Source organism: Nycticebus coucang, chromosome 22 (genome assembly GCF_027406575.1).
Source record: "Nycticebus coucang isolate mNycCou1 chromosome 22, mNycCou1.pri, whole genome shotgun sequence".
In the NCBI taxonomy this organism is placed as follows: domain Eukaryota; kingdom Metazoa; phylum Chordata; class Mammalia; order Primates; family Lorisidae; genus Nycticebus; species Nycticebus coucang.
The window spans coordinates 31,888,837-31,901,599 of record NC_069801.1 but is presented as its reverse complement, the minus strand read 5'-3'; the positions used below and the strand labels follow the sequence as shown (position 1 = coordinate 31,901,599).

The 12,763-nt window shown below is 46.7% G+C and overlaps 1 pseudogene; it reads right to left on the bottom strand.

Annotated features, from left to right (window-relative positions):
* Positions 1-1,175: 1,175 nt before the first annotated feature.
* LOC128575646 (uncharacterized) lies at positions 1,176-1,275 on the bottom strand (annotated as a pseudogene).
* Positions 1,276-12,763: the final 11,488 nt, after the last annotated feature.

The following is a 12,763-nucleotide window of genomic DNA, read 5'->3' as shown; positions in this document are numbered from 1 at the left end:
CGAATGACATGACATTTAAAACTTAAGAGTTATTTATTTTTGAATTTTCCATTTTGAATGTTTTGGACTGTAGTTGACCTAAGGACCTGAAACCACACAAAGCAAAACTGCCAGTAAGGGGGGACTACGGTAACTTAGTGTTGAAATGGTTTTTTGTTTGTTTTTGCAGTTTTTGGCAAACCCGGCACCTCTGGCATATTGAGCCGGCGCCCTACCCCCCTGAGCCACAGGCGCCGCCCATGGTTTTTGTTTTTGAAGGAAGATGAAAGTTCGTGGCACAGTGGAGTCTCAGAATCAGAGGTAAACTCGGAAGTCAACTGATCTAGCTGCAGCATTTTCCAAAAGTCAGCCAGCCCTGGCTTTCATGTCCCTGGTAATGGGGAGCGTACCATCTACTACGTAGCTTCAGTTCTGGTCAGCTTTATCTGTTAAAACACTCATCCCTGATGCTGAGCCAAAATCTGCCTCCTTTTACTTCCCCTGACCCAGCACCCGGGTCTGAGCCTTGCCCCCACTGGAAGTCTGGAACGTTGGACCCCAGCCCTGGCTCTGTCATGACGCCACAGGTCCAAATTTCCAGTCCCTCCCTATCATTTCTCCATCTGTCAATTACATCATTTGAATGGTCTCTTGGGGCTCTAAAATCTAAGGATTCTGTAAGATTAATGTTTTCCCCAAAACTTTGGCTCAGCAGAACCCTTTGGAAGAGCACAACCATTTTATTTAATAAAACCCACCTCTGTAAAAGTGTAAGTACTTGTGAAAAGAAGCTTAACCTGCTGTCTTAAAATGTGCCTGGCAAGACTGCTCCATTCAGCAAAACTGGAAACGCAAAGCACAAAGAGAAGGCCTGGCCAGGGCGGTGCAGGGAAGCTGCTCAGGAGACCAAGCACCAACCTCCCCGTGGGGAGGCTACCGGTTTCCTGCAGCCAGATGCATAACCAGGCCCCATGCACTCAGCACCCCTTCTGGGAAGCCTTGCTGCTGGCCTCCCAGGGAACCCTGGGGAAGAAACAGCTCCTCCTCTACCCATGGAAGACCTTCACATCATTCAAGACCCAGACAGGTGGCTGCTGCCTCTCTGAGGCTTGCCCATATCTCCTGCAACAGAATGAACCTTCTTTCCACAGGCCTTTTTCTCTATTTCTGGTGGCACTAAATTTTTTTTTCTTTGGAAAAATATGGAACGCTTCCCAAATGTGCATGTCATCCTTGCTCAGGGGCCATGCTAATCTCTCCATCGTTCCAATTTTAGTATATTTGCTGCCAAAGCAAGCACCTAAAATTTATTTTTTTCAGATTAATATGAGAGTACAAATGTTTAGGTTACTTTGTTTTCATTTCTGAGGTGAAGGTCAAGTTGTAGTTGAGGCCTTCACCCAGGGGGGGTGCTGAACGCCCCACATGGTGCACATTAGGTGAGATTCCCGCCTATCACCCTCCCGCCTTCCCCCACCCCTCCCTCTCCTTTCTTTCCCCTTGCTAAACTATGCCTGTGTTTTTTTCTTTCCTGTGGTCATGTCGTTGTTTATATGCTGGTTTCGTATTAGTATTGAGTACGTTAGATACTTTTTTTCCCCATTCTTGAGATACTTTACTAAGAAGAATGTGTTTCAAGTCCATCCAGGTTACTACACAAGATGTAAAGTCTCCGTCTTTCCTCATGGCTGAATTGTACTCCATGGTATACATGTGCCACAGTTTGTTAATCCACTCATGGGTCGATGGGCACTTGGGTTGTTTCCACGTCTTGACAATTGTGAATTGAGGTGCAATAAACATTCCAGTGCAAATGTCCTTGTGGTAAAATGATTTTTGTTCTTCTGGGTAGATACATAGTCATGGGATTACAGGATCAAATGGAAGGTTCTTTGAGAATTCTCCATACTTCTTTCCATAGAGGTTGTATTAGTTTGCAATCCCACCAGCAGGCACAAAAAAAAAAATTTTTTTTTTTGTACGAAAGATCTTTATTAGTGAGGGAGGGATGCTGCAGAGGAGCACCAAGGAGGAGAGAAAAGGGGAGAGAGAGAAAAGAGAGAAGAGAGGAAATGGAGCGGGGGAGAGAGAGAGAGAGAGAGAAGGCACGAAAAATTTTTCCATAACAAACTCTCACATCCTGCTTGCTGCTTACTTTAAGCGTGCTTCTAAGCACTTTACATATGTGGACTGATTTAGACAAATGCTACTAGGAATCCACATTTTACAGATGAAGAAGCTAGGGCACAGAGAAGTCGAGTCACTTTTTGGAGCTCACGCAGCTAGTGTGAAGCACAGCAGAGCCGGGGTTTGGATCCAGATGATCCGGTTCCAGAGTGTGAACTTTCTTTTGCCTGCTATGCTAGGCTCCAATTTCTGTTTGAGGTGTTTATGCATGTATCTTATCACCCCCACTCATTCATCTGTTTTGTAACCTACTTTTCTCACTTAACGTTTTATCATGTACGTCTTTCCAAGCCATTAAATATTATTCCACAACATCATTTTTTAATGACTGCCTAGGAATCCGCTGTGATATATAACCAGCCCGAATGTCAGACATCTCAGTTTTTGCTTTTGCTTTTTTCACGATCATCAACAATGTTTTGGTAAATACACTTACAATTAAATCTCTACATACATCCTTGACTATTTCTTTAGGATCTGTTCCAGAAGGAACCGCTAGATCAAAGCATATGCAAACTTTTAAGTCTTCTGATACTGTATTGCCAAATTACCCCTGGAAGGACTCCCTAACAGTGAATGGGAAAACCTGCTCCCAGGGGTCCTGGACAACCCGGCTAAAAATCACATAATCAGGAAATAAAAGGGGAGGGGGAGGGTATTGCTTTAATTTTTTTCTTTGTGTATAGGTGAAGTAAACTTTTTAATGTCCTCATTGATTATTTATATTTCTTCTGTCATGACTATCAGCTGTTCAAATCGATGGACACTTTTCCTTTTTTGGTTTGCAAAAAGAGAAACATTTAGAAGATAAAAACTTCATATTTTGTTCCTTCTCTATGGCCAGAGACAGGAGCTAGTAAAAATGTAACATACATTTGCAGACTGTTATCAGAAGCTTTAGCAAAAATAAACTTTAGCCAACTCCCTGCCCCTACCAGCTTCCAGGATCTGAGAGGTTAGGATGCCCCAGGCAGCAGCTGGGGTGATTCCCTGCCAGGCGATGTAATGGATGTGTGCTCAGGTGTCCACATGTAGGAGTCAGGCCATCACCCAGAACAAATCCCAGCTGTGCTATTCACAGCCATGAGAATTTTACTGGCTCACACTTTCCCTGCTGCTGTGAGGGCCAAATAAGCTCATGGAGCATTTAAACCACATGGCACGTGTAAGATGGTGAACACAGGTAACTATCAGGTCTTCTTATATTATCACTGTTTTGTTCAGGGTTTTCTCTGAATATAGCCACCCTGCCCCCATTCTTTTGTAATTCACATTGAAGAGGATTTCTTTGGGGTATGTTATAGGTTTTTTTCTCCGTAGAGGAAAAAAAAAACTCTTTGACTGTTTTCATGCATTGATTCATTCATTTGAGCCCTACTATGGAATAGGACTCATGGGGGATATAGGAGAAAAAATAAAATTCTTTCAAAGAATCCCCAGATGAGACAAAGGAAACAATGTGTACACAGAATGTAATGGCAGGTGGACCAGGAGCAGGGCCAGAAGTTGGGCACCTCTCACCTGCCACCATAAAACCTCTCCGCATCCTTGTCACTCCAACTACCGAGGGACCAGCTCTGCACAGACGTTGGCTGGCTTCTTGCAGGTGCAACCTGAGAGAGCCACACTGAGGCCACGGCACATGCCTCTCCCTTTCTGCCCTGGCTTCTCTGAAGTCCCAGGGAGAGATGTTAGAGGCAACTGCTGCCATGCACAAGTGAAACCTACAAGGGGAAGTAGGTGACACCTGTGGGGCCGCCACCTTTCATCCCCCCAGCAAACAATGCCCAGACTCACTTCTCACGGCCTCGAGTGCAGCCCCACTGGGTGACCTGTCCTTGTCTTGCCACCCCTCCTGCCCCACCTCATCCCCTCAGGTCCGCATGTGTGCTTCTTGGCACAGCTTTCCAAATAAATTAAACATACACAAGCCTGTCTTTCAGGCTCTGCTTTCAGGGTCACCCAGGCTAAGGAGGACTTCAGAGGCCAATCTGGGTAGGCTCCCTGGAAAAGGTGGCTTTTGGATCTGAGCCTTGAAGGCTGGCCATGCATTGATTGAAGGAAAAGCATGAACAAAATAGTGGATGCAGCAATTCTCCAGGTACAAATGGGACAAGTGGGGTTTAGAGTCTCTGAAGTGCCATATGAACAAAGGAGACTCAGAGGAGATAGGGTAAGAGAGAGAGAGAAGCAGGAGCCATGCCTTAAAGGGCCTTGAACATTAGACAAGGAGCATGGACTTCCCTGAAGGCAACGGTGGGTAGTGAGGTCAGCTCTGGGTTTTAGAGCAGCCTTATAGAGTATCTCTCATGTGAAAGATGGTGAACACAGGTCAAAGTGAGCATTGGCCAGACCTGAACATGGAGGGGAGCAGACTGGTCCAGAGGTCCATGGGTGGGTGGTTCTTCTGAGAGGTGACTGGACTATGGCTGGGCAGGGGAGATGGAAATAGGAACTGTGAAGCAGGGCCACTGTGCACTGGCTACCAGCTGAGTCCAGTCACACTCAGCACCCACACACACCAGTTACTGGGACATGAAGCAGGGTTATTACTTATAGATGGGCAGCAAGGGATAGCAGACACCTAGGATTCATGGTGAGCTGGCCCCCAAGGCTCAGGAAAGCTGCCCAGGGCAGATGGAGTCATGACTGCTCATGCCCCCCTCATCTCCACTAACCAGCGCAGGGACCCCAAAGTATGCTCAGTGGGCAAAAACATTGAAGATCTTCCTGTTTCTAAAGGAAGATCTGAAACGGAGCCCAGGCTCTTCTGGCCAATCAGGGTGTTATATTCTCAGCACATTCTACAGTTATTTCTGAGAACTGTAAGTGGGAAATGGAGCAAACCTGGGTTGGTTCAAGGCTACCCAGAGAACTGTTTTGCAGGAACAAGTGGGAAAGCTAGGGGTGGTGTCTACAGGACCTAATGGGACTGGGGTTGAAGGAGAGAGTAACACCTACTCTGTTTAATGTACTTTGTCAAAGGTCATTATTTGCCTATTTTAATTAAGATGCTCTGTGTTGAATAATGCCATTTCTATCCATGAGCAAAGAATCTTTATGTTTCCCAATGGTACAAGGCTCAGTCCATCTAATCTACAAATTGATGCTTTTAACGATGATATGAACTGATTCCCAAATTACTCTGTAGCCAGACCTCAGGTTCCTGTGAAGTGCTGGGCCTGGGTGGCTGTGCAGACATGGCAGGAGGCTTACGTGGCCAGGAAACTCTCCTGTCCGCAAATATTTGCCGAGATACAGCAGATTTGTCAGTTAATGCTAGTTGCTGTAACAAGCATCCCCAAAGTATCAGTAGCTTAACACAGTAAGAATTTACTTCACACTCATGCAAAATCTGAAGCAGACATTTGATAATCTCTCCTGGGGAAGCTGAGTTCCAGGCAATGACTAGAGTATTTAAGGTGCTTCCAGGAGTGTCTCAGAGTTCTTCACTGGATCCTTTGTATCAGGTTGAAGAACGAGAGAAAGACGGTACAAAGGATTGGGTGCCTCTACTTAATCACTTTGGTTTAGAAGGGACACATAGCCAGACACAGTGGCTCACACCTGTAATCCTAGCACTCTGGGAGGCCATGGTAGGTGAGTTGATTAAGCTCAGAAGTTTAAGACTAGTCTGAGCAAGAATAAGACCCCATCTCTAAAAAGAAATAGTGGGGGATTGTGGTGGGCATCTGTAATCCCAGCTATTGAGAGGCTGAGGCAAGAAGGTCACTTGAGCCCAAGAGTTTGCAGCACCTGTGGCTCAGCGAGCAGGGGGCCGGCCCGATATACCAATGGTGGTGGGTTCAAACCCAGCCCCAGGCAAACTGCAACAGAAAAAAATAGCTGGGCGTTATGGCAGGTGCCTCTAGTCCCAGCTACCTGGGAGACTGAGGCAAGAGAATCACCTAAAGAGTTGGAGGTTGCTGTGAGCTGTGATGTCATGGCACTCTACCAAGGGTGATAAAGTGAGATTCTGTCTCTAAAAAAAAAAAAGAGAGAGACAGAGAGTTTGAGGTTACTATGAGCTATGATGCCACTCTACCAAGAGAGGCAAAGTGAGACTCTGTCTCCAAAATAAAGAAAAGGCGGGGGACACATAAACGTCCATTGGTACATCCCTGCAAAAGGCGGTCACAAGCATGCAAGCAAGGTTGAGAAGAGCCCCCGGCCAGGCAGAGGCATCCTCAAAGCAGCTCCACACCATGGAAGGGGAGTGCGGAGTGAAAGTCTTTGGTTGTCTGCTTCTGCCATGAAGGGAACAGTAAACAAGAGCTCATATCCTAGTGAGGAGCACAGACAAGGGAATAGTAAACAAGAGCTCACGTCCTAGTGAGGAGCACAGATAAGGGAATAGTAAACAAGAGCTCATGTCCTAGTGAGGAGCATGGACAAGAGGCTATGGAAAGGGATATTCCGGAGAAAGTGCCAGGAGAGCGGAGGGGAGGGGTCTGGGGAGTCATGGTCAGGGAAGGCTTCTTGGAAGAAGGGGCATTTGGGCTGAGACTTAGAGGGTGTATGGAGCAAATCAGAAAGAAGTGGAAGAGAGCATTCCAAACAGAGGAGGCAGAGTGGGCAAAGGAGACCTGGAAGAGACAAAGGTACTGTATTGCAGAACGAAAAGAAATTCAGTGAAAACTATGACAAGAGCAAAGCAAGAGATGGAGCTGGAGAGGTGGGCCAGGGCCAGCCCATTCACTCAGGCCTTCTTTCCCTCTCCTGGCAAATACTTGCTGAAGGTCTGGCGTGCACCACACGTTGTTCTAGGCAACAGGAACAAAGCAGTGGACACAATAGGCAAAGCCCTAAGGACCATGAAAGACTTAGAGCCAGAGTAAGGAGCTCCCTGAAGGTGCTCTGATTTAGGCATCAGGACCCCAAGGCATTTAGGTCAGGGATGGGAGGGATGGTTTAGCCCTGCTCCCTGCCTACCCCTAAAGCCCCCACAACCCTCAGAAGTGAGATGACGGAGCCAGGAGGGCCACAGCCTGCATTGGCCACTGTATAGAGATCCAATTTCCAGCACTGGGGCAGGTGCCCTTTGTTGCAGATGGATCATTTACTCTGCCATTTGTTGTAATCATTTCTGATCTTTTGCTTATTGTGTCAAAGACAAACACTACTTGGCAGATCCCCTGGGAGCAGGATGCCTGCTCAGTGGGGCTGTGTAAGCCATTGCTTAGCACTTGAAACAACCTGTTATTTTCTCTCTTGAAAGAGGCTCATAAAATGATAGATGAATCTCCAGTAACTATAATACCTTCCTAATGGTTAGGGAAACTGGAGTCATATAGCAGGAGTGCAGTCTAGAAGAAAAATAGGAGAGTTAGAAAGACAGGCTTTAAAATATAATGGTGTCGTAATGGGCGAAATGAAACACTCGATGCTATTAGAATTCTGCCCAATGCATCTTGAGCACAGTATTAGCTGGAAAGCGGCCCCTTCTGCCAAGAGCCCCTTTTTCCTCCAGGGTGGATGCCAGAACAACGTTTGTTGAATGACTGAATGACAGTGTTTGCTGAAGGACAAAATCCACAGACCTGTTTACTGTGCAAGTGATGGATAAGTTCCTAAACATAGCATTTGATCTCCTGAAGGCACTGAAGAAATGTATGCTGATTAAACAAACAGATGATTCTAAGTTCTTAACACACAGGGAACTCAAAAACTAGGGATATTTACCATGCTTCAGGCCCTCTGTTGAGTGCTCTGGGAGAAATAAAAGATTGAGCTTCAAAACCACATAGCTACCAGGAGAGAGCTGCAGTCCTTGTAATGGTAAACATGAAGACCAACGACAATGAACCCTAAAACATGCAGGTATGCAAAGTAATGTTCCAAGAAAAACAAGAGAACCAAAATTGTTTCCCCCAACTGCAACCAACTCCAGTATGTTGGATAATGATGCTTGCAAGTGTCCTGTGACTTCTATTTAACTTAGTCATGGCAGATTGCACTTTCCAAAAAAGACAGCCACAACAATGTCTCACCTCCCACACACTCTTCTTCAATGCGACTTTGTCATTCCTTCATCAAAATGTGGATGGAGCCTCATTCCCCTCTCTTTTAGTCTAGAAAGGCTTATGTCATGGTTTGAATGTGCTCCCTCCAAAATGCGGTGTAGCCAAAGCAATAATATTAAGAGTTAGGGCCTTCAATAGGTGTTTAGGCCCTGAGGGCTCCTCCCTCTAAGTGGGATTAGGTCCTTTATTAAAGTCCTTGAGGGAGACAGTTCATCCCTTTTTCCCTCTGCCTTCTGCTTCCTGAGGACACAGCATTCCTCCTCTTCAGAGAATGCACCATCTTAGAAACAGAGTCCGAATTCTTGCAAGACAATTTTGGACTTCCCAGCCCCCGGAACTGTAAGAAATTAATTTTGTTCTATCTATCTAGTTTGTGGCGTTTTGTCATTATAGCAGAGACAGACTAAGATAGCCTGTGACTGCTTCACTCAACAGAGGATGAGGGAGGCGATGCCGTCTTTAAAGGTGAGGCAGTTCTGCTTTGTTTGCTGGACCATTTGCTCTTAAGAGGCTTGAGTCACAGGTCAGAAGCCCAATTACCCTGGGACCACCATGCTGCAAGAAAGCTCAACTGCAGGGAAAGGCATTTTAATTGAGATTCAGTCTTTGTGTCATCCCAGCCTGCTTGGTAGACCTGTGAGCCAGTGAAGACTCCAACCCCAGCCTTTGAGTATTCCTAGATGAGGCCCCAGACTTTGTGGAGCTGAGACAAGATCTCCCAGCAGTGTCCTGCCCCCAGAGTCCCAACCCGCAGACGCTATGTGAATAATAAGACTTCCTGCCTATGTAAGCTGCCAAATTTGGAGGAAACTTTGTCACACAGTGTTCTGTATAACAACAAGTTAGTTGTGTCTCTGCCAAAATGTTTATGTGTATGTTGAAGTCCTAACTCCCAGTACCTCAGAACATGACTGTGCTTAAAGACAGGTGTTTTAAAAGGTTATTAAGATAAAAATGAGACCATATGGGTGGGCCCTAATCTGACTAGTGTCTTTACAAAAAAGGAAATTTAGACACAGACCACATGAGGACACAGGGAGAAGACAGCCATATGCAAGCCAATGAGAGAAGCCCCAGAGGAAACCAACCCTGCTGAAGCCTTGATCTTGGACTTCCAGCCTCCAGAATGTGGGAAAATAGACAGCGGTTGTTTAAGCCACCCTGCATGTGGTACTTTTTGTTCCAGCAGCCCAAAGAGATGTACATGCGGGATGTCAGTTCAAACTTGCTGGTCTGTGCTCTGGACTGGACACTGGGGACATTGTTGCCCTAATCTCAAGGAGCTCTCAGTGAAGAGGGGGAAAGAGACCTGTAAATGAGTAAATAGCGCATGAGGCCAGAGGATGTGATCTGGCTGTGAACAGGAGGAAGGGGCTAGTGCATGCTTTAGGGAGGGGTGATGTGCGAGCTGGACATTGAAAGGATAATGAAGTTTCACCAATGGGGAAGGGGGAAAGAGGACCCCAAGCAGGTGACCAGGTTGAGCAAAACCACAGGAGCATGAAAGAGTCTGGAGGTGAGAGCAAAGCAAACAAACTCCAGGGAGTTCATAGGCAGAGTCCAAGGAGATGCTGTCAGCCAGAGGTAAGGGCTGGCTCACTGAGGGCCTTGAACACCACACTCAGGAGTCTGCTGGGTGTGCCTGCTGAGTTCCCAAATCTGGGGCATGCAGAGTGAAGCCAAACGGAGGGGCGTGAAGGGAAAAGGGAGTCTTGAAATCAATGGAGGCAGGACATAAGCCCCCACCAGGACTATGCCCAGCAAGGAGCCGGCAGTGGCGGAAGAACCCAAACCCTCTCTCGACCAAGCTTGGCCCAGGGTTCTGCAGCCTGGTCAGCTGACTGGCAGAAGCCTGGGGGAGGTGCAGTGGGCTGGCCTGAGCTCCATGAATATACATGATCCCGCCCTGGAAGCCCGGGCTTCCTGCGGAGCGCTCACCAAGCTTTATCTTGACAAGGTGATGTCCTTCAGCAGAGGACATTATATGGCTCTTAGTTCAGCAGTTCTGTCAAGTCAGAGGCAGGCGTTTGATTTCTGCTTCATACATATGTTTAGGTGCTCAGAAAAGGCAGCCAAGGAGAGGAACGGTGAGGCCAGGGAAGCAGGTCAGCCCCAAGGAGATGCGGGCTCTGCTCCTACCATTTCCCCACTCTGACTTACAGCTGACTTTGGCCCAGCTGACCGTGGGCTGCATTTTAACAGCCCTGACACTCTGCACAGCAATTTGGGGCCAATTGCTGGCCGAGGAGTCTTGTTCAGGCTCTGTCACTGACCCTCTGGGTGACTGCAGAAAAGTCTCTTTCCCTCTCTGGGTCACGGATCCTTCCTCTGACAAATGAGGGAAATACATTCAGGATCAGCAAACTTTTTATTTCACTTGCAAAGCAGCTGGACCCTGATTTCAAGCAAAATTTAAGCCCAGCACATTAAAACTGCTCTGATTGTACAAAATGGTTAGAAATCCCTTCTCCTCGACTTCTCCTGTGCCTGAGGTGGTCTTAGAATCCCTGAGGGGCACAGAGCTCAGAGAGGAGCTTCTATGTTGTGTGGTTTCTGTGTGCTCTGGGCTGACATTTTGGGACCCGAGGGCCTCTTATTAATTTTAAAATGCCCCCAGTGCCCCGACACAGGTGAGGAATTGTACTTTGAGAGTCCTGCCTTGATCAAAAACATCAACGCTCAACAAAAACTACCATGGCTTTGGCAACAGTTCAAGTAAATTTGTATTTTGTTTATTACAACGTCTATATCCATTTAAAAATAGCAATTCATGGAAATTAAAAATAAATTTGTTCACCCCACAGCACCATTTTCCAAAGTGTGTTTCTGAAAATATAAGTACTTCTAGGAGAGAAGTTCTAAAAGCTTAGCAGGCATCATCAGACGTGCTTGATCCAACCGCAGATCTGTTGGGCCCCAAGAACTTCTGATGCAGAACTTGAGAGTCAGGGTGGGGACCAAGACTCTGCATTTCTAAGAAGCCCCTCAGGTGGTTTGGGAACCCACAGTTTGAGAAATGTTGAGCTAGATGCTCTATTTAAACAAAAAAAAAAGAGAAGGCAGCACCCGTAGCTCAGTGGGTAGAGTGCCAGCCACATGCACCGAGGCTGGTGGGTTCAAGCCTGGCCAGGGCCAGGGAAAACAACAATAGCAACTGCAACAAAAAATAGCCAGGCATTGTGGTGGGCGCCTGTAGTCCCAGCTGCTTGAGAGTCTGAGGCAAGAGAATCGCTTAAGCTCAAGAGTTTGAGGTTGCTGTGAGCTGCGACGGCACAGCACTCTACAGAAGGTGACAGCTTGCAACTCTGCCTCAAAAAAAAAAATAGAGAAGAAGCATTTGGGGGTTGAATAAGTTTAGGAAATTGCATCCTCTTACCCCTCTTACAGCTCCATAGTAGCACAAAAAAAGGTTTGAAGAGTCCAGCAATTTCCATACCTCTTTGACCACAGAAACCTTTAAATTTTTTCCTAAATAACGCCATTTAACTGTGGAATATGCTTTGAGAAGTGCTGGCTTATGGGCAAGGTTTGATGATATACATAAGAATTTTCCTTTGAAATAATACCTTGCCCTCCTTAATACATGTTAATTCTTTCTTCCTTCTTTGTTAGCTTTTTATGATTCCAGACCAGCAGATAGCTCTTAGGGAAGAGAGAAGTCTACCGGCAAACATCCATCATTTTTTTTCTCCAGCAAAGACTAAGAGCTTCTTATTGAGCACCGAGGCTCTGAGGCTCTATCTTAGACATACATGGCATTCACAAATCTGTCCCTATCTTTCGTCTGACATATACCTGTTAGAGACTTAAAACCTTCCTTCCCCGCCTCCTTTAAAACAAAAGACCTACCTGGCCCCACCCCAAGAGTTCGCCTCCCTCCTCCCCAAAGACCGTAGTCCCCCCCAAAACATCCAGCAAGCTGTAGAATTTTCCTTCCCCTATACCCAGTATAAAAACAAGACCCCAACCATCCTCATTGCAGCCACCATCTTTGCCTGACAGGTGGGTCTCTGTCCCCTTTCATTAAACTTGGCCTGAGCTATCCCAGTCTCGTCTCTGGATACACCGCCAAACCCATTTCAATACCCTGTGAGAGAGGCATGTTAAAGAGCCGGTCTGGTTTTATAGTGAGACTGGCTGTATGTCTTGGTGATAGAGCATGAGGACTTTTGGAGTCCAAGGGATCTGAGTTCAAATCCCAGGTCCCACTTGGACCACCTACGTGACAGTGAGCAAGACATGACAGCTCTCAGAGCCTCTGCCTCCTTGACTGTGAAATGGAGATAAGACTGAGCTCATCCTTTGGTTGTGAAGACCAAATCAGAGAACGGAAACAAAGTGCTCAGTGCTCAGTTTAAACACTAAGGAACAAGGTCGGTGGGGTTATCACTTACAGTATCTGCAATCCATGGGCAGAGGAGGACGGGCTGTGGTGTCAGTGAATCAAACCAGCTGGGGATGCCCAGATCAAGGCAGTGGACAAGAAGGTTCCGGCTAAGTGATCATACTTCCTGCTCCTAGCCTCCTCATTCTCACACTTGGCTTTTAGGGTCCCTGGCAGCCCAGCCCAATTA